Source organism: Dromiciops gliroides, chromosome 2, assembly GCF_019393635.1.
Source record: "Dromiciops gliroides isolate mDroGli1 chromosome 2, mDroGli1.pri, whole genome shotgun sequence".
Taxonomy (NCBI): Eukaryota; Metazoa; Chordata; class Mammalia; order Microbiotheria; family Microbiotheriidae; genus Dromiciops; species Dromiciops gliroides.
The window spans coordinates 598,644,144-598,664,709 of NC_057862.1; the positions used below are offsets into that span (position 1 = coordinate 598,644,144).

The 20,566-nt window shown below is 38.2% G+C and overlaps 1 pseudogene; it reads left to right on the forward strand.

The window, feature by feature from the left end:
* The first annotated feature begins 243 nt into the window (after positions 1-243).
* LOC122742704 lies at positions 244-2,816 on the forward strand (annotated as a pseudogene).
* Positions 2,817-20,566: the final 17,750 nt, after the last annotated feature.

Genomic DNA, 20,566 nt, shown 5'->3' on the forward strand with positions numbered 1-20,566 from the left:
CCAATTTCATTCTCTGGCTGCTCATGTCACGATTGACCATCTTCTGGATGCCCTGTCTTCCTTGGACTTCTTTGGCATGACTCTATCTTGTTTATCCTTCTACTTGTATGACGATTCTTCTGTCTCCTTTTCTGGATCATAATTCACCTTCCATACTAATCACAGAATCTCAGAATTTCAAGAGACATCAGAGGATACCTAGTCCAACTCCCACCTGAACAAGAATCTCCTCTCCCATAGACCTGAAAAATAATTATCCAGACTTTGCTTGAAGAAGTCCATCAAGAGAGAACCTACTACCTTCCCAGGTGGTGTGGATAGAAAACCTTTATGGAAGTCCAGTGGGTAGTAATGGAAGATGCTGTTCCAATAACTAAGATCAACATGGATTCCTGGTTCTTTCTTATTTTGCTCAGCAGTGGCCTGACATGCCTCAGTGCCAGAAATACCATGACAGTGTTTGTAGTGTCACCTTCAGTAGGAGTTATCTCATCCACATCTATAAGATCAGTCAAAGCATCAACCATAAAGCCTGATAAAGGGGAGACCATGAGCTCCAAGGATTTCAGTCCAAACTTTTCTTTGACTTCTCTTACAACACCAACAATCAACCCAGCTGTGATTCCAGAACATACTTCTATAACAACTCTCAACTCATCAGACTCTATTATCAATGTGACTACAAGGACAGAGGTGGCAGAGTCTAATGTGACCTCACTTTCTCCAAATGGTACTTGGCTTTCTGAGCCTGGGTTTACAGATGCCAAGACAGAACCCTGGGAGCAGAATTTTAGCACTGCAGTAACAACACCAGATGCTTTCACCACTGCAGGCAATTCTTACTTGGAGAGAAGAGATGAGACACCTATCATCGCAGTGATGGTGGTTCTATCTTCTCTGCTAGTGATAGTGTTTATTATAATTGTTCTGTATATGTGAAGGTTCATGAAGTACAAGCAAGCTGGGAGCCATTCCAATTCCTTTCAATTGTCAAATGGACACACTGATGACATGGAGCCTCAAAGCATGCCACTTCTGGCCAGGTTTCCAAGCACCAATAGGAAGTATTCCCTGCTGCTAGTGGACAAGCTGGAAGAGGAAATTAACTGGCACATGGCTGATGACAATAAGCCTTCTGAGAAGAATTCAGTGTTCTCCCAGCTTGTCCTCTCCAGCCCACCTGTGAAGCTGCTTCTAAGGAAGAAAACAAAGAGAACAACAGATATGTGAACATCTTGCCTTATGACCATTTCAGGGTATACCTGACACCGGTTGAAGGGGTTCCAGATTCTGACTATGCCTCATTCATTAATGGCTACCAAGAGAAGATCAAGTTTATTGCTGCAGAAGGACCAAAAGAAGAAACAGTGAATGATTTCTGGAGAATGATCTAGGAACAAAATATAGCCACCATTGTCATGGTGACCAACTCGAAGGAGAGGAAGGAGTGTAAATGTGCCCAGTACTGGCCGGACCAGGGGTGCTGGACATATGGGAATATCCATGTGTCAGTGGAAGATGTGACTGTTTTGGTGGATTACACAGTCCGGAAGTTCTGCATTCAGCAGGTTGGAGATGTGACCAACAGGAAGCCTCAGTGCCTTGTCACTCAGTTCCACTTCACTAGTTGGCCAGACTTTGGAGTACCCTTCACCCCCATTGGAATGCTCAAGTTCCTGAAGAAGGTGAAGACATGTAATCCTCAGTATTCATGAGCTATTGTGGTGCACTGCAGTGCGGGTGTGGGGCGCACAGGCACCTTTGTCGTCATTGATGCCATGCTGGACATGATGCATGCTAAGAGGAAGGTGGACGTGTATGGTTTCATTAGCTGGATCCATGCCCAGCGCTGCCAGATGGTGCAAACTGATATGCAGTACGCCTTCATTTATCAAGCATTGCTAGAACATTATCTCTATGGAGACATGGAGCTGGAAGTGACATCTCTAGAAACCCACCTGCAGAAAATCTACAACAGAATCCCAGGAAGTACCAGCAATGGGATTGAAGAGGAATTTTAAAAGTTGACATCAATCAAAATCCAAAATGACAAAATGAGGACAGGAAACCAGCCTGCCAACATGAAGAAGAACTGGGTCCTGCAGATCATCCCATATGAATTCAACAGTCATCATCCCTGTCAAGAGGGGAGAAGAAAACATGGACTATGTGAATGCTTCCTTCATTGATGGCTACAGACAAAAGGACTCTTACATTGCCAGCCAAGGGCTCTCATGCACACCATTGAAGACTTCTTTCTGGTGGATGATCTGAGAGTGGAAATCCTGTTCATTGTAATGCTGATTGAGCTGGAGGAGAGAGGTCAGGAGAAGTATGCCCAGCACTGGTCATCTGATGGCTCAGTGTCCTATGGGGACATCACCGTGGACCTCAAGAAGGAAGAGGAGTGTGAGAGCTACACCATCCAAGACCTGCTTGTGGCCAACACCAGGGAAAACAAGACCTGGCAAATTCGACAGTTCCACCTCCATGGCTGGCCCAAGGTGGGGATCCCCAGTGATGGAAAGGGCATGATCAACATCATTGCAGCTGTGCAGAAGCAGCAACAACAGTCGGGGAACCACCCAATCACAGTCCACTGCAGTGCTGGTGCAGGAAGAACAGGCACATGCTGTGCTCTGAGCACAGTCCTGGAGAGAGTGAAAGCTGAGGGTATTTTGGATGTCTTCCAGATAGTGAAGAGCCTGAAATTACAGAGGCCACACATGGTCCAGACACTGGTACAGTACGAGTTCTGCTACAAGGTAGTGCAGGAGTACATAGACACCTTCTCAGATTACACCAACTCCAAGTGAGAGACGCCGAGGACCTGTGCACAGAAGAGTTGCCTTCTTTAATATTTTGTACCATTCTGTTTGTTAATACACCCAGCTCTGTGTATATATCTTACCTGTTTGAGAGGTTGGAACATAGGCTTCCCATTAGCTGGAGATTTTATATGTAGCTGTGTTAGCACTGATAGTCTTTTTTCCAGTGTTTGATTGGGGAATTAAATAGCATGCTGTTTGGATTCATATTGTGACACCCTTTGCAGGAGAGTGGGCCCAGCTGGGGTTTTGTAAATCTTTTCCTGAGGAAGAAAAGCTTTTTTTTAACTATACTCATTCCAAGCAAATCCATACAAGAGGAAGCACAAAATTCTTATTTCACGCGGAAAATGGTGACACATTTTCCCCTCCAAGGCCCCTCCCACACATCCTGCCTCACCCTTGCCATTGTAAATACCCCCCTTTTGTACCAGAGAAAACGCTCCCCTGGGGAATGAAGGGACCAGGATTGCAGCCAAAGGGTCCTTGCTGCCATCCCACCAGGGCCCATTAGGTAATAAAAAGGCTTTTTCTTCCTGAAAAAAAAAATTCAGGGAAGGCTCTCTGGGTTAGGACCTTGGTTCTGTGGGAGTCCCAAAACCCCATTATTTTCTCACAATAGATAGACACACATAAATACGTATATGTTAACTACTGCTATTTCTAGTATGATAGAGAAGGCTTTCTCTTAAACACAGAGTAAGATATTTTATCTTTCTAAATAAAATAAAAAGATAATTTATAAATGATTTTTATATTGTAGATTGGACTCCTTTCAATTCATGCAATCAAATTATGTGAAATTCATGTAAAAGTCTTCCATAAGGAAGGACAATATGGCACAGTGAAACATGAACTAGACTTGGAATCAGGAGAAACCTGAGTTCACATCCCATCTCTGATACTAGTTGCCTGATCCAGGGCAAGTCTTTTTTGTTTTCTCTCAGCCTCAATTTCCTCATTCATAACATGGAGAGTGCACTGATCATACCCACTCAACAGAGTTGTTTTGAGGATCAAAGTTGTATTTTAAGGGGCTAGCAAACATTCCAAATGGCAGATATTTGTGTCTCTAGGATATGATAAGTAGATGCCTTTTGCACTTCTGTTTCCTTCTAAAATGATTACTTTGTCTCCAGACCCCATCTAAGAGATGGAAAAATTTATGATTATAGAGTATTACTTAAATAAAAATCCCCTCCCCAAAGTCTCCATAGGTCTCTACCAGAGCAGGTTTCTCAGTTCAGTGAAGACCTGTTCCTGAATCATTTTGAGCCATCCCCATTTGTGACAAATGTTACAACATGAGTTCATAAATCCTACCTTTTAAATGAAATTTCTAATTGAGAACTTAGCAATATTGAAATTAAGAACATTATAAAAATGGCCTCTGTTTCCTGTTGGTAGTGTTTGTTTAATGCAGATTTTCATGTTTGTTTAGAGAGTATTATTACAGATACTATTGTTTCTAGATCAACAAGGTTTGAGTGATTAAAAACAACACATTGAATAGGTGGGAAATCTGACATTTTTAGTTTGACTGAGGAAAAAAATTGTGATTTTTCAATTTGATTTTAATTTTTTATTGTAATGAATGAATACTTCCTTGAAGGAAATGCACAACAAGAAAACCCTTTCATTTTATATTTTCAGTAATGATTCCCAACAGAAACACTCCTTTCCTTTTCTCATTGCTCACTGTAGTTCCATGACATGTTCTGTCCCACAGGAGTGCTCATAATATTTCTTGGAAATGAAAAATGTTGTCAAAAGTTTAATCAGTGTACTTTGAGCACGTAGTAGGACAGCAGGATTCTATTGGTTAATAGAGATTGTCCCATTGTTCTATACTTGTAGTATGCAAGATCAAAAAGTGGTGCAGTATAATGGAAACAGTCAATCTTATAATCAGGAAGAACTGAGTTCAAACGTTAATTAATCAATAGTCAACAGTCAGCAATCATATATTAATCACCCATGTGTGCCCGATATGATGTTAGAGGCTAGGCATTCAAAGAAATACAAACACATAATTCCCTGTTATCAAGGAACTAATCCTTTAATAAGGGAAATGATCTGTAAATAGCTATATAAGTATGTATATACAAGGTATACATATAGAGTCAAGTATACATTTTTTTTTCTCAAAAAGAGAAATAGAAGACAGTTCTCTTGCAGAAGGAGGGATTTCCATTGAGTCTTGTGTTTTCTCTGATGCTTACTAGCTATATTTCCTCTGGTCAAGTCACTTAACCTCTCAGTGACACCAGGAAATTTGCTAAGACTAAATTAGAGAAGAATTGGGGGGGGGGGCGGTTTCCTTACCACAAATCCCAATAAAATCAATCACAGACCCACACTAAAAATAAAGCAATGACTATCAATATGTTTTTCCAAAGATTACCTGAAAATTGTACTTGTAAGCATAAGAAATAAGTAACCAAAAGATAGTATTATTTTGTTGCTTTGTAATTTGTGACTCACAAGGCAAAGACATCCTGAAAAACATAGACTTTAAATAGCTCAGAAAAGGTGTTGAAAATGTCTACATTTATTGTACCCTTTCCTGATTAAGAAACAGAATGACTCAGTCTTACCTTGAACAAAGATGGTAGAAAAATACTATTAAACCATAAAGCTTTAGGTATAAAAAAAATTGGAAAAGGGAGAAAAACTGTTTTAAATTGTTTTCTACTATATAAAATGCCATCCAAGGAGGCAGCTAGATGGCACAGTGAATATAATTCTAAGCTTAGAGTCAGGAAGAACTGAGTTCATATCAAGCCTCAGATACCTACTAGCCGTGTGACTCAGGGCAAGTCATTTAACCTCTTAACCTTAATCCTGGAGGAGGAAATGGAAAACCACTCTAGTATATTTGCTAAGAAAACCTCATGGAAAATATGGTCCATGGTGTCACAAAGAGTCAAACATTACTGATCAACAACAGCAAATAGTTTTAAAGTACTATGTTTGTTATTTCTTAAAAACAAGAAATAACATATAGGATATAATCATAGATGGATGGATGGATGGTATATGATAGCTACATAAGCATATATTTGATATATGCATAGGTGATAAACATATGGAAAGATGAAAGATAGAAAAGATAGTAGATGAATCATAGATGTATGGATAAGTATATGATAGGTGATAAACATAAAGATAAGTTGAAGAATGATGTTGAAATATCTGGAACGTTTTTGGGAGGCCTAACCTCTCAACTTCCTAAAAGAGCAGGCAAAAGTTAAACTTTTATTTATTTTTATTTTACTTTTTTTGCCGGGCAATGGGGGTTAAGTAACTTGCTAAGGGTCACACAGCTAGTAGGTGTCAAGTGTCTGAGGAAGGATTTGAACTAGGTACTCCTGAATCCAGGGCCAGTGCTTTATCCACTGCGCCACCTAGCCGCCTCCCCAAAAGGTAAACTTTTAGACCTGGAAGATCTAGGGGTGGAATCCAAGCTTTCAATGCAGTCATTTGAGAGTAAGGTCATGATGAAGAAGAATCTGAGATTTAGCAGTTGAATACATTAGAGATCACTTTCATTAATTTCCTCTTTTTACAGATGACAAAACTTGAGTTCTAGAGAGATTAAATAGGTTGACTTTGGTCACACAAGTAGAAAGCAACAGAGAGGATTTTAAACCCCCCTTCTCTTTCTCTTTATCCATCTTTCATTCAAATAGTTTAAATAGTTTCTCTTCCCATAGGTGAAAAGGGAAGCTTTATCAAGTATTTATAAAAACATTTAAACATGGTGCCTACGCATCTTTGCTCCCCTTAAAACATCCCCAAATTAAATGTTAGCCAGAAGTTCAAAAAGTTCAAAAAAGGCCAAGCCTCCTGAAGGAGTCCTTTAATATTATATAAATATTATGTATTTCTAAGGGAGAAGAAAAAACAAAACCAAAAACTAGTAAGTGGATAAACTCCACTTTGTCAGCCTCATAAACAAAAGGGGCAAAATATTGAAATAATTTTGGGAATTATAACTAGATTCCTTCATTTCTGTTTCTAGAGTTTTGTCTGTCATTCTGCTTTCATCTCCTCTCTTGATTCTCTGGATTTCTATCTTCTGCTCACCAGGAAGATCACTCCAGTGGCAGCCTTTTTCTCTGATCTCTGATTAGTCACTTTTCCCCAGAACTTCCATTTTAGGAAAAGTGCTCAAGGCAGCCATGTTCCCTCTTTCATTCCTGTATTCTATTTCTTTCTCAATAGATCTCTTTCTCTAATTCCCTCTCTTTCCCATCTACCCTTTCAACTTCTTATGAATTATTTTCCCTCATTAGAATGTAAACTGCTTAAAGGTAAGGAAAGTATAATTTTTTTCTCTTTTTAACTTTTATTTGTATTCCATCACTTAGAAAGGGCAGCTGGTAGTACAGTGGATAGGATGCCAGTCTTGGAATCAGAATGTCCTCATCTTTTTGGCTTCAAATCTGGCATCAGACACTTGCTAGCTAATGCTACCCTCCACAAGGCACTTAGCCATGTTTACTTCAGTTTCCTCTCCTGTAAAATGAAATGGATTGGGGCAGCTAGGTGGTTCAGTGGGTAGAGCACTGGTCCTGGATTCAGGAGAACCTGAGTTCAAATCTGACCTCAGACACATGACACTTATCAGCTGTGTGACCCTGGGCAAGTCACTTAACCCCAATTGCCTCACACACACAAAAAAATGAAATGGAGAAAGAAATGGCAAACCACTTTAGTATTTCTGCCAAGAAAATCCCAAATGGGGTCACAAAGAGTCGGATATGAGTGAAATGATTGAATAACAAATCACTTAGAATAGTACCTGACATATAATAAGCACTTGACTAAAAACCAGTGTGAAATCAACTAGGAAAATGATTTCCATTTATAAGCCTTTTTAATAAAGTTAAATAGTCTGTCCATTCCAACAACCTTCCAGCTCCCTTGTAGGGAGAAAACAATCAATTTGGTCATGTTTATTTTCATCATCATCCATCAGGATTCATCAAAATGCACTGTGAGGGTAAACAAATCATGGTAAAGAACAGACACAGTTGGCTATCTGCTATATCTCCCTTTTACCTTTTTTTTTTTTTTTGCAGTGATTTTGGGGAAAAGAGCCTTGACATGGTGAAAGACAAGAGATGGAAAAACTAAATAAGACTGGTTTCCACTGAGACAGATAAGCTTCCTTCAATTGGAAGTTAGTTTACCATAGTGGGAAGTGGGATTTAAGTGTTCTTTGGGAAAGACATGAAAAACCATTGATTTTCCTACCTGGAACTCAATGAGTAAAGTAGAAGTTTGTTTGTTTCTTTGTTTTGCTTTTAATAAATGTGTTTTACATCTGGCTAACTCCATGGCATTAATGAAGATAATAACAAAAAGAACAACTAGTATTTATATGTAGTGTTTTCTTTTGTTTTTAAGGTTTGGAAAATGTTTTACATTTGGTAACTCATTAATCTTCCTAACAACCATATAAATTAGGTGCTACAGGGTGGGCCAAAAGTTACAAATATTTAATAATTCCTTTATTTTTTGTTTTTGATTTACAATATCATAGCATCATATACAGTATACATAGGAAATAAATTTACATTACATGTGAAAAAACAAATCTCATGAATAGTCAAAAAACGAAGAAAAAGTAATTTAAAAAAAGTTATCAAAGATTCAGACCCCATTGTGACTTTTGGCCCACCCTATATTATTATCCCTATTTTATTGAAGATGAAACTGAGCCTAATGCAAATTATGCTCAGGGTCACACAGCTTTTAAGTGTCCGAGGCTAGATTTAAACTTAGGCAAAAGGAATACTTTTAAATCACAAAGGGAGTAGTTTCAGGGGAAAAAAAAAGTTGAGAAGACATATGAGCTGATACAAAGTGATGCGACTGGGATGAGAACACTGTACACAGTATAAGCAATGTTGTAATGACAATCAACTGTGAAAGACTTCCTACTCTGATCAATACAGTGATCCATGACAATTCCAAAGGAGTCATAATGAAAAATATGATCCACTTCCAGAGAGAGAACTGATGAACACTGAGTGCAGAATGAAGCATATTTTCTTTCTTTTTTTCTTTCATGACATGGTTAATATGGAAATGTCTTTTATATAACTTCACATATATGATGGGTATTGCATTTCTTGTCTTCTTAAGGGGTGGGGGGTGGGGAGTAAGAGGTAGGGAGAAAATTGGTTACTGAAAAGGAAAAAATTAAGAAAAGAAAAGAAAAAACGGGTTTTTCTGATTCCAAAATACACTGTTCTCTGTCTACACCTCCCTCCCTAAGTACTTCAAATCAATGCAATACAAAGCTTCCCCTTCATCCCCCCCCTCCCCCAGCCCTCCTCCATTCTGCATGGAGCACACAGCCAGGATGACTCCTAAAGAATTTACTTGTTCTTTTTTGTCCCCCTGTCATTTATGTTTTGTCTCTCCAACTATATTGTAAACTCCTTATAGAATAGAGTTGCACCTACTTCTTCGTCTTTCTGCCTCTGAGCTGCCTAGGACAGTGTTATGTTATGTGCACAGCAGGCATTCAATAATGGTTTGTTAAACAAACAGCCATAGAAGATTTTCTGCATGGGCTTCTTTTCAAATAAACCTGAGCTTTCCCATTTCCACGCTGAGCAGCACAAACAGTGACATTTGTTCCTTCTCTTTATATAGCTATTTAAAGTACTTCAGTCTATATACTTCAGGATCTCTTCAATCTGTGAGTCATTTTATACAGCATCTTTATGATATACACTTAACACTGCTGGGATATGACTCCCTTTCTTCCTCCTCCTAGCCCACCCCCCTTTACTTCATACACACATGTTCTATATTTCTCTCTGAGCTTTTAGATCATCAGTACCAAGAGCTATTTTTAAGGGCTATAGGAAAAGAATATTTTCATTCTCAATACTGCTTTTATTTTAAAGTTCAATTGTCATAACAACATGATGCAACTTAGGCTTAAAAGAAAGGAATCAGGAGAAATTTTCTTTGTCCACAGGTATATTCTTTTCTCCAATCAGTTTTTCTATTTACTCATATATTCCTTCCAGGACTAAATCCTGTAAGACATATAAAATGAATAAAATGGGTTAATCCTATCTGGGCCATGATGGGGATAGCAGTGAGTTTACCTTGTATGAACCAGCACAACATTCTCTTAACATCTTAGGAGTATCTATCAATTGTGACAGGTCATCAATGACTCAGCCCATTACCCCTATCCTCAATTCCTCCACCCCTATCCCACCCCTGCCCATTATTGCTGGCCATTGTCATCTCCTTCCTGATGCAGTTTTGCTTCAATTACTAATCTGAAAATTATAGTTTAACAAAATTAGTAAATGTATAATAAAAATTTAAAAACAAAAAGGCTTAAAACCCCCCCCCTGGAATATTCTAAATACTCCCTAGTACCAAATTCAAAGTAAACTTTGTTCTTTCAGACGCATCTGTTTCCACCCTGTTTTTTATCTTCTAGAGTGAGAAAAATAATAAAAAAAAACAATTTTGCTTAATAAAACTTCCATTTCCTCATGCTGCAGGAACAAGAATGTACAGGAGTCAGTCATTCCAGTTAACTCCAAAACAGCTGTTGCAGCCTGAAATCTCTTTTTTCTCTTACTGGGCACAGTCAAAATAACTGAGTATATTTGTCCTGGAGAGGAAAAAAAAAATAAATGAAACTGTCACAAAATATATTCAAAGCTCTTATGTGGAAAGAGAAATACACTAGTTATGTTTGGATTCAGCAGGCAGAGATAGTAGCAATGAGTCAGGGAGGCAAATTGGGATTTATTGGAAGAAAAAAAAAATCCTAGAGATAAGAACTATGCTCTTGTGTAAGGGGCAGGCATTGCACTATTTCTCACTACTGATCATCAGGTGGACATTGGATGACTGATCATATATGTAGACATGGGATTCTTATTCAAGTAGTAGTTAGAGTAAAAGTCCTTTAATATCCAGATTATGTGAACTTTGATTAATGACACTTTATTAAAGATGTGTAAGACAGGGAAACTTATGCTCACTAAGGACACAGCAGAATCATGAAACATATCCTTTAAAGAATCCTACCAGAAAAGGGGTTTCCTATACAACCATCCAAAAGTGTTTGGCTTCATTATTGATGCCAGCAAATGATATACATGAAGAATGAATACTATTAGATTGTGATATTCATTTGAATGGAAGACCATTGAGTAACTCCATCAACCCAAAATTTGGATAGCCTCTAAAAATGAACTTTAATGACTAGAATGGAAAAAGAAGGGGAGATGGTGCCTGATCACATTTAGATAATTTTTAGGAACACTTTTAGTTGCAATAAATTCTGTTTCATAAGATTACAAAATTTTCAACATCAGTATTTTCTGAGTCATGCTATATACAACATGACTATGAGTCATAGATTACCACAATCTCTGAGGAACCAAAATTGTAGGTGACACAAAAGGATATGGAGAAGAGAATGAGTATAAGAAGGCTAAATCATATTGCCAATAATGGTTTGTACATAAGAAATGCCACATTGGTGGCCCCAAAATATTGAAAACCTAGAAGATCCCTAGTTCTTTGAGTAGATCATCTATTGGAAATTTATGGGAAGATTAGAACAAGTAAAAGATGGGATGAGAAGACAAAATTGTATTGTGATCTGTACTTGATGAAGAAATAGCCGCACTGGTAATTTGGAAAAAAATCATCAAATATATTAATGGATAGTCTTTTGAATAACAATAAATGTTAATTAAGTGTTATTCACACAGGCATTGGATGGTATACAAAACTGAGAAAATATGACACATGCCCTATGGAACTTTACATTCTAACAGGGAGATAAGATGTAAATACAGATAGCTATGATTCATTTAAAATGAAAAGTAAATTAGAAAACTGAAAAACAATTTGTTGCATGAAGTGTAATGGGAAAAAAAAATTACTGGATAGGAAGATCTGGGGAGGCCATGGGGTGAGTATGCATTTTTATGGAACTTTAAAGGATTGAAATTTGAAAGATAAATAAGAGGAGGATTACTATTAAAGATTCCTATAAGAGGTTGATTTTTTTTTTAAAACTTGGAGGGGAAAGCACAAGATTTGTTCTGGGGTCAGATATACCAGTTTTGCTTAAGTCTAAAAGGTGAAAAGTGAAACAATGTGAAATAAAAATGGAGATACTGTAAGTGATATATGTAGAGTACTGATTGGGGAAACAGTAAATTTGATCGGATTACATGAAGGTTAGCATAACTTATGGACTTTGAGTATATTTTCACATATACACATTCATGTATATGATAATATACACATATACATACATAGGTTTGTGTATGCATATGTACATACACAGAAATATTATATACATATATATTTAGTCATGTATTTATATACAATTTATCATGAGGCAAGCCCCTCAAGCTTCTTTGAAAGGATTTTTTATCTTCTAGATCAACCCATTTACACCCCATTGAGAATCACTGATAAAGTGATAATAGCTAGTAATGTTTGATTGGCTTCTCTGCTACTCTTTTCCAAGACAGGAATGGCATGGGGTGAGAAAGAGAGCTAGAGTAGTAAACATTCCCCAGAGAAGCTCACATTCTCAGAACCATACCTGATTCTAGAAACTTATATAAGGCCTTACAACTAAAAGTTGCTCATTCAAAGATTTTTCACAATACTTTGAAAGGGAGGAATATGCAGCAAATGTGAGGTTTTCTGGGTAGGATTTATGAGTCAAGAGAAGAAAAATATACCTCAAAACATACTTAGGTTCTTCATGTCATGAAAGAATCTTTGACAAAAGGCAATTTTTTTCCCCACATGGCCAGTCTCTGTCTCCCCATGAGACTGCAAACTCCTTGATGGCAGATATGGTTCATTAAATTTATTTGTAGCACCCACAATGCCCTACTAAGCAAAGTGAGAACTTATTAAGTATTGCATGAATGCATAAATGTAGGAATAAATCCTTAACTTAAAAATTTTTTCCATCATCCATATTTCTCCCTATATGAATATGGAAAAAAAAATAATAGGTTTAAAGAGTAATAAATGTATAGAATAGCAGTGCTAGAAGGGAATTTGGAGATAATATAATCTACCCTCACCCAAATCCCAGGTGAGTACATATTTAAGGTAAGGAAAGTGAATCAGAAATAGGTCATGTGGCTTACAAGTGAACAGAGCCTGGACTTGAAATCAGGTTTTTGACTTCCAGGTTATTTGCCTTTCCAATCAAGTCTAATCTGTTTATGGCATAATAAGGGTTTAATTCCTGACCTTCTACAGTTAAGAGTGTTTGAAAATGAGCTGCCTGTGAACTCAGGGCTAATGCTGTTTTACAGAAAGCAATTACTTGCTTGACAGTCAAGTTCATCTATTTTTCCAGTCTCTGAGTTTTACTGTACCAAAGCATTTCTCCTTTTGCTTAGCACCTGTGTCATCTAAGTTGTGATTGAGATTTCCCAGGGGAATCATTGTGAATGCAGGCAGGAGATTATAGCAGATTGTCATCTTAAATGACAACAAACCCCCTGGCACCCAGATGTTTTGTGTACTTGAGTTGAAAGAAGAATCATAATGGAAAAGGAGGAGCATACATAGATTTAGACCTGAATAATAAGAAAGGACTTTCTTATTAGACTTGCCCTTGATATTAACTGAGTTCATTCACAGATTTCTGACAAGCAATTCATAGACCTCATATATTGTCTTGATCTCTTGGGAAGAATTAGCAGTCTTTTCTTTTTCTTTTTCATAATTCTCATAGTGATGTAGTCATGGGAACTTTTGTGAGAATCTAATTCCAGGAAAATACTTTCCTAACTTGAATGGTGGACAAGTACCTGGCACATAGTAGGTACTTAATAAATGCTTATTGATGGGTGATAGATTATCAGTTTGACTCTTTTTGGTGGACCACATACTCCACCTATAGGAGATGACTTAAAAGAAACTTCCGAAGTCATCCAGTCCAATGAATACTTATAAAAAGTTCCCCTAAAATATAATCAGCAAATGTTTAATAGTTGAGAGAAGTTAATGAGAGGAAACATACTACATCTAAAGCTAACCTTTCTACTTTTGGAAAGCTCTAATTGTTAAATCAAGAGAATATTGGGGCAGCTAGGTGGCACAGTGGATAGAGCACTGGCCCTGGAGTCAGGAGTACCTGAGTTCAAATCCGGCCTCAGACACTTAACACTTACTAGCTGTGTGACCCTGGGCAAGTCACTTAACCCCAATTGCCTCACTAAAAAAAAAAAAAAAGAGAGAGAATATCAATTGGGGCAGCTAGGTGGCATAGTGGATAAAGCACTGGCCTTGGATTCAGGAGGACCTGAGTTCAAATCCGGCCTCAGACACTTGACACTTACTAGCTTTGGGACCCTGGGCAAGTCATTAACCCTCATTGCCCTGCCCCCTCCCCCCCAAAATAAGAATGTTGATCCAATTAGCCCTTTCTATTTTCTCCCTGCCAAAACAAAACAAAACCCAACAACCAAAACCCAAAACCAGAAAACAAAACTCTCATATAATAATCTCTTTCTGTTGCTACTGCCAATCAAATGAACATACCTGGTGAACTATACTCAGGTCAGGGTTTATGCATCCCTTCTTTTCCCCTCTTCCCCTATTGCCAATGTACACAGATGCTTTAGTGCTCTACTCATGCAAATACATGGTATGGTATGAAAGGCATCAAACTCCCTTCTAAGAGTATATAAATATTTTGTGACTGTTTCTTGCTTACTTACTATGTGATTATGAAAAGAAATTTAATTGGCTGAGAAGCCAGAACTAAGTTCATATACAAAAGGCTCCAATGAAGGCCATCTCTCTCTCTGTCTCTTTCTGTGCCTGTCTCTCTCTGTGTATCTCTCTCTCTCTGTGTGTCTCTTTCTCTGTCTCTCTGTCTCTGTCTCTATCTCTCTCCTCTCTTTTTTTTTTTTTAGAATAGAATTTTATTTTCCAAAATATATGTAAAAACAAATTTTAACATCAATTAAAAAAAATTTTTTCCAACTTCTCTTCCTCCTCTATTCCCACCCCCACCCACTAGAACTCAAGCATTTCAAAATAAATTATACATGAGTAGTCATGGAAAACATTCCCACATTAACTAGGTTGTGAGGAAAAAACAGTCAAAAAACTCCCAAAACTTCAGACTGAGGAATTGTCAAAGAGAAAAAACATTTTTTTAAAAAATGTGTTTCCAGGGGGCAGCTAGGTGGCGCAGTGGATAAAAGCACTGGCCCTGGATTCAGGAGTACCCGAGCTCAAATCCAGCCTCAGACACTTCACACTTACCAGCTGTGTGACCCTGGGCAAGTCACCCAACCCCCATTGCCCCACAAAAAAAAAAAAAAAAAATGTGTTTCCAGGGGCAGCTAGGTGGTGCAGCGGACAGAGCACCGGCCCTGGAACCAGGAGCACCCGAGCCCAAATCCAGCCCCACACACCCAACACCCACCAGTCACATGACCCCAGGCAAGCCACCCAACCCCAATTGCCTCAGCAAAAAAGAAAAAAAAGAGAGAAAAGAAAAAAAATGTGTTTCCAACTATTTCAGATACTATCACTTCTTTCTCTGTAGATGGGTTGCCATTTTCATAGTCCTTCAGGGTTATATTGGACCATTGCCTTGCTGAAAATAACCACATGCTTCCCAGCAGATCATTTTACACTATTGCTGTTATTTTGTATACAGTGCATTTCACTCTGCTTCAGTTCATGTAGGTCTTTCCAGGTTTTTCTAATAGTATCCTGTTCATCATACCCTAAATAATGTACCTTAAACTTGACAAAGAATTTTCTTCGTATTAGCCCAGCAAAGTCATCATAACTATTTCCCTCCATCCTATTCCCTTCCCATGATATTTACTCTATTTTCCATCTTCTTTTAAACTATTCCTCCTCAAAAGTATTTTACTTCTGACTGTCCCCTCCCCTACTCTACACTCCCTTTTTTTCCACCCTTCCTTCCTTATCCTCTTCCCCTCATACTTTCCTTTAGGTTAAATAGATTACTCCTCCCAACTGGGTGTGAATGTTATTCCTTCCATGAGCCAACTCTGATGAGTTTAAGGTCTTTGAGCTAATTCTATGTTCCAAATTTTCTTCCTCCCTCTCTCCTCAACCCTCCCTGTGAAATCAAGCAATTCAATATTTCATACTTGTGCCGTTATGCAGAATGTCTTCACCTTCCTTGAAAGTATTTTGCTTTTTACTACTCTCTCCCAGAATCTGCCCTTCCCTCCTTCCCCTCCCCCCCCTTATCTCCCTCCCCTCCCTCAGGGCAAAATATATTACTATACCCACTTGAGTATGTATGTTAGTCCTTCTTTGAGTCAATTCTGATGATATTAAGGTTCAATCACTCCCCAATTCCTTCCCCCTCTTCCCCTCCCCTCCATAAGCTTTTTTCTTGTTTCCTTCATGTGAATAACCTCTCCCCAGACCATCTCTCCCCTTCCCCCTCCCCCAGTCTATTTCTCCTACACCTCAACCCTATTTTAAGGATGTCATTATAGGTTAGTTAGGTGGCACAGTGGACAATGCACCAGCCCTGGACCCAGGAGGCCCTAAGCCCAAATCCGGCCCCATACATAAGACACCCCACAAAGAACAAAACATAACTTCCCTTCGTATTCAGTTCAGACCTGTGTCCTCTGTATTATCTTCCCATATAGGAATGTTAACAGTTTGATCTTTTAATATCCCTTATGAAGTCTTTTTCCTGTTTATCTTTTTATGCTTCTCCGGGGTGTTGTATTTGAAAGTCAAATTTTCTATTCAGTTCAGGTCTTTTCATAACAAATGCCTGAAAGTCTTCTTTCTCCTTGAAGTTCCATGTTTGCCTCTGAAAGAGGATGCTTAGTTTTGCTGGGTACGTGATTTTTGGCTGTAGTCCCAGTTCCTTTGCCCTCTGGAATATCATATTCCATGCCCTCCGGTCCTTTAATGTAGAAGCTGCTAGATCTTGCTTTATCCTTATTGGAGCTCCACAGTATTTAAATTCCTTTTTTCTAGCTGCTTGCAATATTTTCTCCTTGACCTGGGAGTTCTGGAATTTGGCTATAATATTCCTGGAGGTTTTCCTTTTGGGATCTCTTTCAGGAGGTGATCGGTGGATTCTTTCAATTTCTATTTTAGCTTCTGCTTCAAGAATATCAGGGCAATTTTCCCTCACAATCTCTTGGAGGATGGTGTCTAAACTCTTGTTTTGGTCATGGTTTTCCGGTAGTCCAATGATTTTCAAATTATCTCTCCTAGATTTATTTTCTAGGTCAGCTGTTTTTCCAAGGAGATATTTCACATTGCCTTCTATTTTTTCATTCAATTGGATTTGCTTTACTGTGTCTTGGTTTCTCATAAGGTCACTAGCTTCCATTTGTTCAATCCTAATTCTTAGGCAATTATTTTCAGCAGACAGTTTTTTAATCTCCTTTTCCATTTGGCTTTTCAAACTGTTGACTTTTTTCTCATGACTCTCCTGCATTGCTCTCATTTCTCTTTCCATTCCTTCCTCTCTTTCTCTACATCTTCGTTCTATCTCTCCTACTTTCTCTTCAAAGTCCCTTTTGAGAGCTTCCATGGCCTGAGACCAGTTCATATTTTTCTTGGAAGCTTTGGATGTTGGAGCTTTGACCCTATTATTATCTTCTTCTTCTGAGGATGTATTGTGGTCTACCTTTCCCCCAAAGAAGTTTTCGATGGTCTTCTGCTTTCTCTGCCTACTCATCCTGGCTTACTGTTTCTTGGCTTTTTACTCCTTAAAGTGTAGCGCTGCTTCCCGGACACACCGTTGGTGCTACAGCGTGGCCCAGGGGGTGATTGGGCTTCTTCTCAGCCTGCCTGGCTTGTGAGTAATCACAGCCGCTTTCTTACCCGGAAACAGAAGTCTGATTGAACTCTGATTCTCTATGGTCGGAAGCTTGGCGTGCTTTTACCCCTCCCCCACTGGGCCACCACCACTCGATTCAGCCCACTGGTTCAGACCCAGGGCGCTTTGCCCCAACTCCAGCAGATACTGCCTCCACTTCACCCCGGCCTACCTCTGAACCCCCTCACCAGTCCGTGATCGGAGCCTCAGAAGCTGCTGGTGCTGAAGACTCTGACGTGTTGGAAGCACTGTCCCTGGCTGGGTCCGGACCGCGCGCTGAGCTGTTCAGCCTGATCAGTAGGTGATCAGAATCGCCCTCTTTTGCGGAGAAACAGTCTCACTCTGTTCTTATGTGCCTTAGGCTGTTCTGGGTTTTGATTTTTACCGCATTATTTGGGCGTGAATGGACGGGTTTATCTGGAGCTTGTGGGAGTCACAGCCTCTCCTCTGCCATCTTGGCTCCGCCCCCCCCTCTCTCCTCTCTTATTCTTGATTTCTTTTCTTACTCTATCACTCTTGGAAACTGATTATAAATCTATGGCAACATTGCAGCTCTGTTTTTATGCATTCCTTCTTTACTGTTCTTAGGTAAATGATTATTAAGACAGAAGAGAGGGGGCATCTAGATGGTGTAGTGGATAAAACATCAGGCCTGGATTTAGGAGGACCTGAATTCAAATCTGACCTCATACACTTGACACTTACTAGCTGTGTGACCCTGGGAAAGTCACTTAACCTTCATTGTCCTGAGAGGGAATAATAGACAGAACAGAGACCAGGTTGTGACCTCATGAGCTTTAAAGTATTGTAAAAGCCATCAGAGGTCTAGGACCTGAACTCTACAGCAGATATTATCATAGCCACTTCAGCCAAACTGGGTGAAGAATCCACATAGCCTTGAGGATGATCTGTGTTACCCAACCCAAAAGTAAATCTATCTGGAAAATGAGATATTGCTTCTTATAACAAGGGAGTAACTCATCCAGCAGCCATACCACCTTGAAAAAAAGTAAACAAGGTGAAGTAAATATTTAGTAGCAACCACTTTAGGCATGTGTCCACTCTTCCTAGGGACTAAGGTATAGTTTGGAGAGATATTTTGTATTTTATTACTATAATTTTTGTTGTTTGGTACATCTCATCAAATTCTCTCTTTTTAAAAGCTAGTTTTTCATTGGTGTTAATGATAATGAAGACATTAAAACTGGTTAAAATGCATTGTTCTGTCAGGTTGACTAATATGACAAAAATAAAATCATAAATGTTGGAAAAGATATGGGAAAACTGGGACACTAATGCATTGTTGTTGGATTTGTGAACTGATCCAACCATTCTGGAGAGGAATTTGGAACTATGCCCAAAAAGCAATGAAATTGTGCATACCCTTAGATCCAGCAATACAGCTACTAAGTCTGTATCCTAGAGATGATAATTAAAAAAGGGGTAAAGGACCTACATGTACAAAAATATTTATAGCAGCTCTTTTTTTGTGGTGGTAAAGAATTAGAAATTGAGGAGATGCTCACCATCTTTAACCATTCTAGAAAATGAGTCTGTCCTCATTTTAAAATTGATGGGATCTTAGACTTACATGTGAAAGTGCTAAATACTATTCATTGTTGTATTGCTGTTGCTGCAGCTATTGTTGCAATTATTGCTGCTGGTTTTTAATTTTTTTTTTTTTTGCTAATGCTTTTTTGTTATTGTTACCATTGTTGTGGTCATTTATTTAGATCCTGACTTTCTCATCCAGTGTGTTAAATATCTATCCCAACTTGAGGAATTCTCAAATTTTATAAGCCTACCATCTATATCTTTAAAAAGTCATTGATAAAAAAAAAAGTAAATAGCATAGGACCAAACCTAGACCTTTGGTACATTCCACTGGAAACTCCTACAAAATTTACTTTGAGTCATCATTGCTACTTATTGAGTTCAAACATTCAATGAATCCAAATTATTCTATTAGCATTATCATTTAATTTATATCTTCCCATCCTTCCCATACTTTATTAAAATGTAGATATACTACAACTACAACATTCCTCTGATCTCAAAGTTTAGTAACCCTGTCAACAAAGGAAATAAGGTAAAGATAGATTGATATACAATTGATAAAGCCATGTTGAAATATTATAATTGCTTCTTATGTTTTTCTAAATATTCACTATCTACTTAATGATCCACATTAGAATTACCAAGAATATGAGTCAAGCTATATTTTGCATCCATTCTATGTTACTATGATGATTCTTTTTCTGTATCTTTATTCCAATATTACATATTTTAGTACTGAATTCCTCTGTATTTATGTCTCTGTCATTATTTCAAACAAAGGATCGGAACCGTATAGTGGTAATGGAGAAGTTGTGGTATGAGCTGATTTGGGTAGAAAAATTATAAATGTGAATCTAAGAATATTGCATTAGATAACAAAAAAATCTGGATTATAATCTGAGTAGATAGGATGATAGGACTTTAAAGTTAAAAATATCACTAGCATCATCTAGTCCAAGGACAAAGGGTATATCACTTCTTTTTTTTTTTAATATTTTCCAGTTATATATAGAGTTAGTTTTCAACATCTGTTTTTTGTTGTTGTTGTTTTGTTTTGTTTTGGGTGAGGCAATTGGGGTTAAGTGACTTGCCCAGGGTCACACAGCTAGTAAGTGTTAAGTGTCTGAGGCTGGATTTGAACTCAGGTCCTCCTGAATCCAGGGCTGGTGCTCTATCCACTGGGCCACCTAGCTGCCCCTATCACTTTTTATATTTATGAAGTCACTTAAACTATCTGGGCCTCAGTTTCTTCATTTGTAATTTTACAACAATAATAATATCTTCT